The sequence below is a fragment of the Bombus vosnesenskii genome, unplaced genomic scaffold (assembly GCF_011952255.1).
Source record: "Bombus vosnesenskii isolate JDL3184/JDL3185 unplaced genomic scaffold, Bvos_JDL3184-5_v1.1 scf7180000015169, whole genome shotgun sequence".
Taxonomy (NCBI): domain Eukaryota; kingdom Metazoa; phylum Arthropoda; class Insecta; order Hymenoptera; family Apidae; genus Bombus; species Bombus vosnesenskii.
Window position 1 is genome coordinate 1,357 of NW_022883863.1, and position 14,701 is coordinate 16,057.

Genomic DNA, 14,701 nt, shown 5'->3' on the forward strand with positions numbered 1-14,701 from the left:
CGTTGATACAAAATTATATTACACGATGTATACACTAGATGTTACATATGTAAATAAAAGAGAAAACAGTTCGAAAAAGTTTGTTTGCAAACGACACTATCGTCATATATGCACAATTTGTTCTAAATAAATAACTTTAATAGAATGTACCGGATATTTGGACTAACAGACGCCAACGATACAATTACGATTATTCTGTATTTTCGACTTCTTTTTCGCGTAGAACACCCCCTTCCGCTTGTACCACCAAGTTACCAACCACCCTGTATATACTGTACAAAAGATATACAGCGCGGAGGATGCCATAATGTGGTAGTAACAATCTTTCGTGGGTGAAAAGATTTCAAAGATTTTAAGGTCGTCTGCATTTTTGCTAATTATTTGCCCTACTTTTTTTTATGTCTAGTATATCAGAGCGTGTTGGGACGATTTCAACGACACCTAATACAAGGTAGTTCGAGGGTAAATAAAAATGTAGGCAACAAATTTTACGTCGTAATAAGTGTCCGAAGTAGAAGAAATAGGTTTCTGTTTATATCGATGGAACGTCGGAATCGGCAGGTCGCCGAAGTCCGTATATTTTTATCACCTTGGATTACTTGTAGCGCGTGTTGGCAGGAGACATAGTAAAAACTGTAAATAACGATCGACATTGCTAAAACATTTTACTATGAAAGTGGAATTTTCATTTACTGAGCAAGTATGTAGATATGCTGCATGTGTATGAAAAGACTCAGCAGAATCTAGTAACGTCACAAGCACTGTATGCTGAACCCTATCCAGATTGCGCCCACCCTTCATGCTGTATGTGTCATATGTAAAAAATTAAGAAACACTGAATGCTTAAATACACGAAATCCTAGACGTCGTTTAGAAAATTAGGACAAAAATGAGAAAGAAAATTATTTTGTAAATTGTACATTGTAATGCGTACGAATGATAAGTTTTCCTCCATTGGATCTTATTTAAATTTTAATAATCATTCTTCTCTTCCGCCAAAATGTTCATGTTCCAAGTTGTTTGAAATACTGAAAATGTCACATTAAAATAATCGACTAATTATTTAGATAACAGGTACAATTTGTGATACTTTGAATGCTGGTACGTAACTTTTTGGAATATGTTAAAAAGAATCTTTTCTTTCTACATGCAATATAATATACATTTCTGCAATTATAGAATCTAAAAGCAGCTGCGACTTCTCGCGATTTGCTTAGTTTTATAGACCGAAAGTCATAAAGACGCTCGCTTTGAAACCTGACGCTTTTTCTCATTAAAATTATGTAATGACCCAGTTATTGACCTTTATGTCCCAATTCATGCAAAATACATCGTGTCATAAGTAGATCCTATTTTTGAGAAACAATTTTATTTCGACCAGGTATCAGCTTTCTGTTTTTAGATTACTATATTATTATCCTTGCACTATTATCCTAACGTTTAAAGTGAAACGTAAACCACGATAAATTTCTTTTACGTCAATACTGTTTCGCCGGGAGGAACAAAAATTGTGAGAATTTTCGTAGGTCGTTTTATGACACGCACGTTCAGAGACAAGATGTTAACTTTCAAGCCACGATCTTGCCATTCAGAATGATCTCTTTCAACAATAGAATAGTTATCTGCAATATCATTTTGAGATATTCAAAGTTAGTTAGAATTTCTTTTCGTTTATAGAATCGCGATATTTACGAGTATGCTATAAAACCGATGCTACACAAACTTCATTTTTAATATAGAATAAAATGACACCGAAAAGAACGATTATTTTATTTCCATTAAAAGCGGACAATGCTTTAAAAAAGTGATATTGGACGCTCTTTTTCCAAATATCGGGTTTCCCCATTACATTATAATGTTACAGCAATGAAAGTAATTACGTATGGTTACTCTAATTAATATTCCGTCACGCCTTAAAACAGAATAACTTTTTTAAAATTACGGTAACGACATAGTTTCACTGTTGATATAACTATTATGTACTTGAACTGGGGTGATCGCTCAAGTAACTGGCGTTTCCCCGAGCTGTCTCCACCCATTCTCGTCTGGTTAGTTTGTGTTCTAGCCCGTTACGTCCTTCCCTTTCATCGGCCAAAAAAAGAACTACTACTACTACTACTACTACTACAAATACTAAAAGCGAGCATAGTGACAAAGTAGTAACAAGTATGACTTCCCATGCCCTGGATGATCCAGAGGTTGAGGAGTCATTGATAGTTGTCCTCTTCTATGGCAGTTTGCCGGGTCTCTTCGGCTCATAGCCTCTTCTTCCTTCGGGCGCAATGCCCGCTGAAACTTACATCTAAGCTCGAGACTTTCTAAATAGCAAACCAAAAAATAAAGTACAAAGGTGAAATAAAAAGATAAATCGCGGAAGCTGATCCAAGTACTCATGGATGAACAACGATCATATAGCGATCGCTGTCTGTTCGCACGTGCATGCTCGAGCAATATTAACGTTCGTTTCGAAAACCACTCGCGATCACGATCACGAAATTCGAAAAATCGACGGGCAAAGGCAGAGACGATGACATGTTTCATTCGCGCCAGTTCTACCGACGATTATTCGAATGAAATTCTCTGAAATAGATTGGTCACTCGAAAACGCGTCTACCCGGCCACAGGTCCACCTCCACGGATTAAACTTGAAAATCCTGATCTGAGAAGATGATTAGTTTGTGTAATTTTTATTTAACGGACTAACGCTCTTTCATTTTGTATTTTACTACTTCGATTCTGATTAACTCTACTTTATTAATTTAATAGTAACTAAGTAACACTACTGTATTAATTTAATAAACCAGAACAAAATTTTAATATTGCAGAGAAGGTAGCGAAAAAGACTGAGACTCGATCAAATGGAATAACTGACTCTAAATATATTACTAAGAAAGAAATAATCTCAGATAATCTCTTTATCAAAGCACATAATCGAAAATGCAGAAGCAGTGTTCAAAATTATTGCTTTGATTAACTGATATTTTAAATTCTAGGAGAAGTGAAATAAACGAACGCGACTTATTCCCTTAACCTACGATTTATGTTTGAGAATGCCCGTAATATTTACGTTTGGTCCGATCATCGTACTACGGGCTATGCCCGTAATATTTACGTTTGGTTCGATCATCGCACTACGGGCTATGCCCGTAGTTGTAGGTTAAGGGGTTAATATTGTCACGATTAATTCATTGCTAAAGATCAAGTATATTCGTGTAGATATTTGCCATTTGCAAATATTCATACGGAATATTAACATGCATATTTATAAATAACGCGAATATATTCTCAAGTGTATATGTTTAACTTAATTATTAAAAAACTAATTATTATCATCGCGCTGTGCAAGAAGACCTATCTTAAACTAATAAATTTGAAAAAAAGAGCGTTACTACTCACGGGTATAAAAGATACCCGCGTTCACTATGCTCGCAAAGAATTCTACGTAATACAACCAGTCACCCGTGCCGATTCGGGTCTTTTATCCTACGGCATAATTGAGTGACCAGAAGAACAGAAATGCATGCGACTCACCGTTCGAAGCAGACAAACAGAGAACGTTACCGTGGATGCTGCGCTATCCCAGCGAATTTCATCCGGGAGACTAACATCAGACAGGAACCGTTGAAAGGCTAATAATAGAAATGCAGACTGCGAAAAATCTGTTACGAAACAAAACAGGATGAGTGATCGCTGACTATTTGAAAAGTTGGAGATAGTGAAAAATGAAGGTTTATTAACTTTAGTAACTTTAGCAATAATAAAGATTGAAATTCTAATAAAATTTGATAAGTATAAAAACTGAGACTCTAATATGAATGTGTAAAATCTAAAATAATCTGTAGTATGTTAGTCATTTGTTTTATAATTCGGTATTAAGACTTTAACTCTTATTTTATTTTAACGAAAAAATAACCTCAGAAAATGCTATCCTCCTAAATTTTCAGTCAAATTGTATTTCTGCATTGATAGTGATCAAAGAAAAATATACAGAATAGACATAACTGAAAGTAAGTATGTAAAAATACTTACATACTTGGCTTTTGTGCCACTGTTAGAACACTCCTGAAGAAGATGACGAAGTTGAAGTAGTGATATGTCTATAACAAAACATAAGATATTAAAATCGGTAACACATAATAACAAACGTGAAACTTTAGCAACAATAAAGACTAAACTCTAATAAATATGTAAATTGGAACTCTAATATAAAAGTTTGAGAACAACATATTCAGTGATTTTTGATGCGTATCAGCCAGTTTTATTGTACTTTAATGTTAAGATTTTAAGACTTTATTTCAATTAAAGAGGGCATTTACAGTTTTCTAAATTATCAATCATTTTTATTGTATAATAAATTTATTGTATAAGAGAACAAACTGAAATACAATATTTAAAACTACTTACATTCTTGAGCTCCTGCAGAAGCTTTGTCCTCTTGAGAGATGCACTGACTCTAATACCGAAAAAGAATATTCAAAAGAATATGAAAAAGGATCACATTACCGTGAGCGTTAAAATTATAATCGGCGAACAAGAACTCTAACGTCGCGTACAAAATTATGTGATAAAATTTTATTATTTTCGCGTGTGATTATTTAATTGGATTAAATTATTAGAGTAATAAAAGACCGACGCCGCCAATACGTTAGAATATGTTGCAAACCTGACGCAACACGATCCATGTTATCGGTACGAAATAAGACGACTAAATGACTCCTTGTACGTTAGTTTCGCCGAGTAACTTACAAAGTGTGAGGGAGGGGGGAAGGGGGACACAAGAGCCGGTGGCACAAGCAGCTACACAGTTAACGATCTAGACAAAGAAATGTATACATCAACAAAAACATTCCTATTCTACGAAGCACTTTCTTTCGAATTACGCAGCAGGTATCTTTCGGATTGCGCAGCACAATTCTTTCTCTACGTCGATATTTACAAATATCGTACAATAATTCGTAGCCCTACTGGCAACATCACAGACTCATTTGTCTAACTTATTACTTTAGTTACCTTACTTTATAATCTTAATTTCGTTAAACAAAGCAAGATTGAAACAACAGCATGGAGAAAGTGAAAAATTACTTAAAATTACTGTTCCGCAATGACACAGTATGCAGATGAAGTCTTAAGCGCTTTTTGAGTGCGTATTCGCTTTTAATACTAATATAAAAATAATAAAAGTGGAACGATATTTATTTTTAAGTCCAAAATGTAGTAAGAGAATAATTTTTTCACGGTTGAAAATTTGAAGTCCATTGATATTTTCTCTATATCATTTTTATTATCACGACGTAGTACCTGAAGTTTTGACCGATCTAATGATTTTTATTCTTAGAAATATCCTGAATGAACGGGGAATTAAGAAATGTGTAATGAAGGATATAAATAATGGAAATTAATTATGGTGGAGGAATCAACGAAGAAAAGTTATTTTGCTAATTATTATACGAATGAATATTCAAAATGTCGCTCAACGACTACTAAACTATTTAATTAACACTAACCTCACCACCCCTAGTCAAATGACTGGTTTAAATATCTAATTTAAAATTGTACATTTATCGTTATATCTTTTGTTCATTTAGCTTTACGTGAATTTTTATATTCTCCGATTAATTGATTTCTCAACTTTTAAAACCAGTTATTTGACCGGGCCTGGTGAGATTAGTGTCAAAAGCCAGCCTGATATTTTCTTCAATTTCTGATCTTCGGTTGATTTTCAGTATTTTGCCTTCACTTTTCACCAAAAATTAGATGTGACAAACGAAATGCAATGTAAGACCTGCTAACGTTTAGGTCATGTTGCTTCCAATTGCAACGGACTGTCGCAGCGTTAAATTCAACGATGAATTACGATCCAGATGCAAGTATTGATCCAGATTTCTGTATCGAAGAAAGCAAGGATAACACAAATCAACCTTGTTGCGTTTCGTGTAAAAATTCTGATCATCCTGTTCACATCAAGATTGCTCTCTCAACGCTTATTGTCAGTGTTAAAAAGGCGATGACAAAAGAGAATTTGGAATATTAACGAAGAGCGAAACAAATAAACAACAACAAGTAACAAGAAACAAATAACTCAAAAATTACTTGCAGTAAAATTCCATCGAATAGTAAACTAGATAATTGTCCTAACCTCTGTATTCCCTTATTTCATCGCGATATATCTGATGGCTAAATATGAAAAGAGATTCCGCGAGTCGAAACGCGCCATAACTGACGCGACGATATTAGCGTATATAGCGATATTAGCGGTAGCGTTCGACTTTGTTGTCGTATTTCACCTTGTCGTTATGAACAAACAGCACACTGAGGAACGTGTAATGTAAGATATTCACGCGTTGCGGGAAATGCATAAGCGATAATGAGCTTTGTAGAAATAATCAATTAATTAATATTCACCAAATACTAACACGCACGTGCACTTTCTGGGAACGCTTCACTATCCGCCGTAGATATTGCAGGTTCGAGCGGCCATGCGAGTAAGATTCGTTTCTTTAATTATAGCGGAGTTATTATAACACTCGCGATGACGTTATTTTGTGAAGCGGTAATACGCGTAATAAATTTACTATTAAGACGCGCACGTGTGTAGAACTGACGCCATTTACGTGATGGGTAACGTTAGGACGCATGCGCTAGCGGGTCGCGTCGAACATATGTGGTGGTTCGCCTCGTCGATGCGGCATCGTTTAAGAGTATGTACGGTCGGCTCGGTGTAAGTTCCTATTATGAAGGAATAAAGTCGGGTCGATATGATCTCCAGGGCTGAGCTGAAAGGGTTCATACAAGCCTTGGCGGGTGCAGCGCAGATGTTGAATGTTTCAGTCAAAAAATTTCAGTTGGATAAAGATAAGGATGAGGGGATTAGGGAGATAGGAAATTTGATTAAAGGCATTCTGTCTTCCTTGGAACAAAGTGGTATCGCCGGCCGAAACAATGAGAGTAGTGGAACTTAAGAGGCCCCGAAGAGGAGAGGCCACATACGCCGAGGCGTGTGGGAGGAAAATCAGGAAGGTAAGGAGTGAACAGGATTATAGTGAGGATTCTGAAGGTTGGATGAGGATAGAAAGAAGGAAAAGGGAGAGGAGGGCTCCCTTAGAGCAAGCTATCCCTATGGTGCGTCCGGGTAACAACCGGCAGGTTGTTATCGAAGAGAGAGGCGTACCAAGGAATAGGAGATGGAAGGAAGCCATTCTAGATAAAGTTGAAGAAGGCTGTGAATGGCTTCAAGTTTATAGGAAAATAATGGCGGCTAGGAGCACCTTGGAAGGAGCTATGGGGGTGCGTAAAACGAGAGCCGGCCATATATTCATTGAATTCGACAGGTCGGTGGCGGTGAACGAGGTGGCGGTCAAGTTAAGAGCCGCTCTGAGTGACAATACGGAGGTGGCTGCTCTCGTCAACAGAGCAACCTTACAGACCAGGAATATCGATCCCTTTACCAGCAAGGAGAAAGTCGACGCTTCCGATTACGCCATAGGAGCGGTACTTCAACAGCGCGTCAACGATACTTGGCAGCCCCTGGGTTTCATGACGAAATCGCTATCCCCCGCGCAACGAAAGTAGAACGCATACGATCGAGAATTACTCGCGATGTACACCGCGGTGAAACGATTCAGGCACGCTGTCGAAGGGAGAGATTTCGCGATTTATACTGATCACAAACCCCTACGCGTACGTATACGCGTATATAAACGTATACGCGTTTGATCAAAATCCCGACAAGTGTTCGCCGAGACAGTTTGGACACTTAGACTACGTAGAACAATTTACGACCGATATCCGACACATTAAAGGGGTAGACAATAACGTAGCCGATACTCTACCACGAATAGAAGCGATCGGGAAATCCGTCCATCATCAAACGTTAGCCGCAGCGCAAGAAGACGATACCGAGCTACGCGAAATCACTGAGTCCGGCTCTAGCGCGCTGCAATTGACAAAAATACGATTTCCCGATCAGGATGTCGGAATTTATTGCGATCTCACGAACGAAACCTCGCGACCGTACGTACCGGAACCGTTACGTCGCGCCGTATTTCAGTCGTTACATAGACTTTCCCATCCGGGAATACGCGCTACGCAAAAATTGGTGACAACACGTTCCGTCTGGCCGTCCATTAATAAAGATTGTCGAACTTGGGCGCGACAGTGTATACCATGTCAACGCTTCAAAGTCACCAGGCACGTATCCTAGCATGTCGGAACGTTCAAAACGTTAGAAGGCCGGTTCCAACACATACACTAGACATTATCGTCATGCCATATTCACAAGGTTATCGATATTATCCAAAGTGTATCGATCGTTTCTCGCGTTGGCCCGAAGCCACTCCCATCGTCGATATGGAAGCGCCAACCGTTGCTTCGGCCGTCCTTTCCACTTGGATAGCTCGGATGGTAGAGCGCCTACACAGACAATTAAAAGCGGCGATAAAGTGTCTCGACACGAGCAACTGGATCGACATTTTACCCATTATATTATTAAGCATTCGAACCGCGATAAAGGAGGACTTAAACACAACGGCAGCCGAAATGATTTACGGCACCGGCATACGATTGCCGGCGAAATTTTTCATAGCAACCGAGCAACAGGCCAATTCGGAGTACGCGAACCGGCTTAAAGAAGGGATGGGGAAGGTCAGGCCGCATCCGGTCACGCATCATGGCGAAAAGAAAATTTTCGTTTTCTTAGAATTAGAAACCGTATGTTTTCTTATGTCATGACGCGATAGGGGGCCCTTTCCAGCCGCCGTATGACGGAACGTTTGAAGTCATAAAAAGAGGCGAAAAAATTACACCGCCGAAATTAATAATCGCGGCGTAACGGTTTCCACAGACCGTCTAAAACCGGCGTTTGTAGTATAAGGAAAAATCGCCGTATCTCTTGACATACTATTTCCGGTAAATCAGGCGAACGCGAACGACGAAAACAGCGCAAGCAGCGATCGAATCGCGGAAGAAAACTCCAGGAATAGGTATGTTGCGCGGTCCGGACGTAGGGTCCGCTTTATCGATCAGTTCCCGGCAGGTTTCGGTTAGACGTCGTAAATTGTCGGATCGAGTGTATCGATAATTAAAAAAAAAAGAAAATAACGATGACAAATAGAAACTCTGTAAATATTTCAAAAGTTTAACTTAATAAAAACGTTATCACTGGTAGGGGGTGATGTAGCGGCACATGAGTCAGAACACAATTTAAATGATGTTGTTGTTTTGCCTCGGAGTATCAAGACCGTTAGGTTCCAAGTAATGTAAGAACAAATAATATCCGGGCAAAACAATGTCGCCGCTTCGTGCAACCGTCAAACGTAGAAGACTTCGATTTTCCGGTTCTCTCCCGATCAGCATAAATAAACGGACGCAACCGAAAAGAATTTAATTATCTAGAGTTATCAACCAGTTATCTATCGAATATTTATTAGCGATCTTACTTTGCGACTTATACACTGTACGGGCGTCTTAGCGATTATGGTTTGCATACATATTTATTCAATTATTTTAAATATATTCGACAATTTCAACGAGCAATCTCGTCTAATACATTTCACGATGAAACATTGTCTACAAAAGTCATCTACAACAATATTTCTGAAGTGCGATCGACAATACACATAAAAGAAATGCCAAAAGCAAGAAGGAATCGTAGAGGTAGAGGCTATACCAGCAGGAAACGTGCAAAAAACGTTTGACTAAACGTTTCCCGAAATTAGAAGAGAAGAAGAAAAAATTAGAAAAAATTGGGAATACCTTAAAATTAGGAAACTACAGAACAAACAGAAATTAGTTTTATCCATCGAACACACCTATACCCGAACGCGATCTAGGGCTGCATTGCCAATAGTTTAGGAAAGCGATAATTATTCTCGTTTTATAAACTACATAGAGAGTTAAGACCAGAATTTTGATAATAAATATATAAGTAAATAAAATCGAATAAATTACCAGTTACGAGACATTGAAATTATTTATTTATTCCTAGAAAACTTTAATCCTTCCCGCGCTAGTACTCTCCTACCCACAGCAGCTAAGCTGGAACGTGGAGTTTATTTACCAGTCGTATTAGTACAATAGTTAATGCTACTCCTACAGTCATATCAACGAATTAGAATATCAAGAATATGACAGTTTGAAAATTAAAAATAGTGTTGCACTTTAGAAAGGCGCGAGAGTTTAACGACTATTTCTGGTGGCAGCAACTACAGTTTTGATTCAAGCGTCAATTTGAGAAAGCTAGGGCCCGAAATCGAGAATAATAAGTAACGGTTACGAATACCGAAGATCAAAACCGGATCGTAACAGTAAATAATGATTAGGAAAGATAACGAATAAATGGAACTTGTTAATAATAATAATAATAACAAGAATAAGTTTCCTTAAATATCATAAAATGCATTTACCTTAAATTTCTGCCAACGAAAATTCTTGAATTTGATACAAAATGATAGCTAATAAAATGAATGAAACAAAAGCTTTAAAAAACAACTAATATTAACAGGAATGGGAATAAGGGAAGGGTTGCATATACAAGGATGCGTAAGAGTGCACTTAGAAAAATCAAAATAATTGAAAATATAATTAGAACGCGGGAAGAAGATATCGCCCGAAAATTGTATATTATTTATTCAGTAAAAATTTTATTTATTTCTATTACATATGTCTATGGAAGATTCAGAGGCCAATTAGCGTTAATCCTTCTTTCTCTGAAAAGGACTTACGTAGCTCCAAAAATAATTTATTCTTAAAAATTTTAATTAATAAGTCAATTAACTCGCTACTTTCATGCATATATAGTAGATTACGGTATTGACCACGAAATTACTAAGCACAACGAGTTCACAAAGTTCATCGAGTCACTATCTGCTCACGAAAACAACAATTACTCCCTATGGAAAGTCACAAAAAAATAAAGAAGACAACAAAAATGGTACCAACAATCAGAAGAGCAGACAACACATGGGCAAGAAGCAACGAAGAGCAAGCTGAAGAATTTTCCAACCACCTAGGCAACACATTCACCCCACACAACATCAACAATAGCAACCACAATAGTCATACGGACGAGGATGCGCTAACTACTAGTACACCAACTGACAATCACCATACCCAAAGCAACCGCACAAGAAATCAGAAACATAATTGAGGAAACAAAACACAATAAAGCACCAGGAATCGACCTAATTAACAGCCAAATCTTGAAAAACCTTCCGCCAAAAGCGATAAGACAAACCACAATAATAGTAAACGCAATACTAAGAATACAATACTTTCCAAAAGCTTGGAAACTGGCAAAAATCATAATGATACCCAAACCAGGCAAGGACTCACACGAAACCAAGTCATACAGACCAATCTCACTACTTCCGGTGTTCTCTAAGATAGTAGAGAAAATAATCTACGACCGGATAAAACCACTAATAGAGAAGAACCATCTAATACCGGATCACCAATTCGGATTCAGAAACAAACACTCCACAATAAAACAAACGCAAAGACTCGTCAATGAAATCCTACAGGCGCTGGAAACAAAACAATACTGCACGGCACTCTTTATGGACATCGAAAAAGCATTCGATAAAATAAACCACACTAGCCAACTACAATCAATCAGGAAACAGTTCTCGGGGCAGATATACCAAGTAATCAAATCATACCTAAGCAACAGAAGCTTCATAGTAAAAATCAAAAAGACACACTCGGAAGCTAAAGAAATCAAGGCAGGAGTTCCGCAAGGAAGCGTCCTAGGACCAATTTTATACACATTATACACGGCCAACATACCAACAACTAACAATAGCAAAATACTGACATTCGCGGATCACACAGCTGTACTAGTCAGGCACACTAACCCTGCAACAGCAGTTACATTACTACAAGAACATATCACAAAAATAGAAAAGTGGCTTCAAGCGAAACAAATCAAAGCAAACCCCGATAAATGCAAACATATTACGTTCACACTGCGAAAACAGAAACCACCGAACATTGTACTAAACGGCACACACATAATACAAACAAGGCAAGTCAAATACCTAGGACTCCACTTAGATACACGACTCACATGGTAACAGCATATTACAGCAACAATAGACAAAATACAGATGGCAAGGAGACAAATGTACTGGCTAACAAGTCGAAAATCCAAACTAAGCATAGAAAACAAACTAAAAATATATAAAATGGTCATAAAACCAAACTGGACGTACGGAATAACACTATGGGGAACAGCAGCAATGAGCCATATAATCAAAATAGAGGCATCGCACTCTAAAATACTCAGAACAATAGTAAACGCGCCATGGTACGTTAGAAACGAGGACATTTGGAAAGACCTGGGAATACCAACGGTCAAGGAGGAGATCAACAAAAGTGCAAGAAGGTACGGAGAAAGAATAGCAACGCATCTAAATCGGCTGGCAGCGGAAACGGTCGACACATCAAGCATAAAAAGAAGATTAAAAAGGAAACACCCAACCGATCTCACAGAGGACATAACCCAACAAACACGATGGTGGTACCCCGCTGGGGGTAGCCACCCACATGTTATATTAGTATACAGCTACAACATTTTACCAAATGTCCTACTGGACAAATTGTAAAATCCAAATAAATAAATAAAAAAGAACTTTCAAATAGAAATTCGTTGTTTATTGTGAATACACATATGTAATTTATATTTTTCTTAGGCAATAAACATTATATATATGTAAATTCTATAGAATTTAGAATATCAACCGACGGTTTGACTTTCACTGTGTTTACTGGGAGTCGGTCGAACGATATGAATAGAGGAGGACGGGGACTTGGGATAGAAAATAAAACAGGACTTGGAGAAGCGAAGATTGAACAAAGAAAAAAGCAAGTTAAGAGCCAGAGGGAGAAAGAGAAGACTTAGACAATCGATTGTTGAGTTTTCACAAATCGATCGCCTGATTTCCGAAAATATTACAACATTCCATATATATGTCGGAGATGAAAGAACACCGGAGCCTTTGGAATTTTGTATAATCCCGCAACATTGAAACCTAGAGTCTACAATAGCTGTAATTGAACAATTGTAGTTATTCAATCCGATTGTAATTGTTCGAGAGTTGTGATAATGAGCTTGGGCTCGAGGCGACAGCCAGTCGCCGAACGTAGCCGCGGTCACGGGATGAACGCTTTGTCTAACAAAGGCATGGAATAATTCTATAGCTCTCCTTAAAAAGGAAATAGTTGTAACACTCGACAGTAAACATTCCAACGGTCTCTGTCCCGTAGCTCGCCACATGCAGACCCTATTCTTCGAGTAAGATGATTGCCAGATGTCGATGCGTCTCCGCAGTACATGTTCAGCTAGCTCGAGGGCCCGTTATAAATCTTAAGATTTAGTCACTAAAGTCCTTCAAACAGGCAAACAGTCTTTGTCCCAACTACGGGAAAATAGGGGAGACCTATTTTTCAACGAGCGGCGTCTCCCACTAGCATCTTTCCCTCGAGGACGGCTAACATCTTTTTCTAACCACCGATATGGAGATTGACCAATTAGCAGCAACGCCAATTTCCCTTACTTTCTGAACGAAGGCTTTTCTCGACGAATCCGATGATCTCGTGTCCTTAGACACACCCCATTATAGTTTTCCTCTGTGGCATCATCGGGACGGGAAAGTCATTCCCGCTCGCGATCTCATCGATGAAAATGCGTAACCCCTTACGACCGGTGAATATTACGCGTCCGACTTAGATTTTGTGAGTACGTTCATCTATCATCCCGTCGACCGCGGATTCGTTATTGAACCTAGGATGATTGTCATTAGTTTCTCGAGTATCTAATTACCACGGTTACTTGTCCGGTTCTATGATAATCGTATTTGTACTAGCCAATGTCTTCTCTATTGCATAATGACGACGTGTAATCCAAACGAAGATTCGTTTCACGCCCCTAACCCTAATTGTAATGTAAACCCGTCATATATATATGTCGGAGATGAAAGGAAAACCAGAGCCTTCCCTTTGCAATTTTGGGAAAATCTTCTAATGCTTTAGCCTAGATTTTATCATAGCTGTAATTAAGCAATTGTTGTCATTTATAATTGTTCGATATTTGTGATAGCGAATGTGGGTTCGAGGTGACAACTGGTCGCCGAACGTAGCCACGGTCACGGGATAAACGTTTTGCCTGACGAAGGTGTGGATCGGTTGTATTGTTCTCCCTAGAAATCACATAGAATTGTACTTTAAAGATGTCGATATAATGGGACACACGTATTAGGAATCAATCTCCAAACAGAAACTGCCTAGTACCGGCGTTTGGATCTTTCTCGATGTTTCCAAAGAGTATACAACAAACTTTTGACAGAAATTGCCTAGCAACAACGATTGGAACCTTCTCGATGTCTCCAGCGAGCATATAACAAACAAATGCAGTCGTATAGCGAAAAAGATTTTCATCAGATATTCATTCGTGTGATCGCCTTGGAAAGTGATACATCGAGCAATTTACCGAGTGTCTCAGCAATCGTATTTTTGTGTTTAAAAATCATTCTACGCATAGAAAAGAGTTATCCCGTTGACCGTGGATTCGTTTGAACCCAGGAACATTGTTAATAGTGTTAATTAAATTCATTATTCGTAAAACCTATTAATTGTTAATCTCAATATTCGTTAAATTTATTATTCGTAAAACATATTATTCGTTACTCTTATTATTCGTTAAACTTAT

General features: G+C 38.1%; 1 long non-coding RNA gene across 1 annotated transcript; it reads right to left on the reverse strand.

Annotated features, from left to right (window-relative positions):
* Positions 1 to 3,640: 3,640 nt before the first annotated feature.
* Positions 3,641 to 4,484, reverse strand: LOC117241019. The gene is made up of 3 exons (XR_004494866.1): positions 4,405 to 4,484; positions 4,030 to 4,097; positions 3,641 to 3,659 (listed from the first exon to the last, which is right to left on the reverse strand). It is a non-coding gene; the product is annotated as an uncharacterized LOC117241019 (long non-coding RNA).
* Positions 4,485 to 14,701: the final 10,217 nt, after the last annotated feature.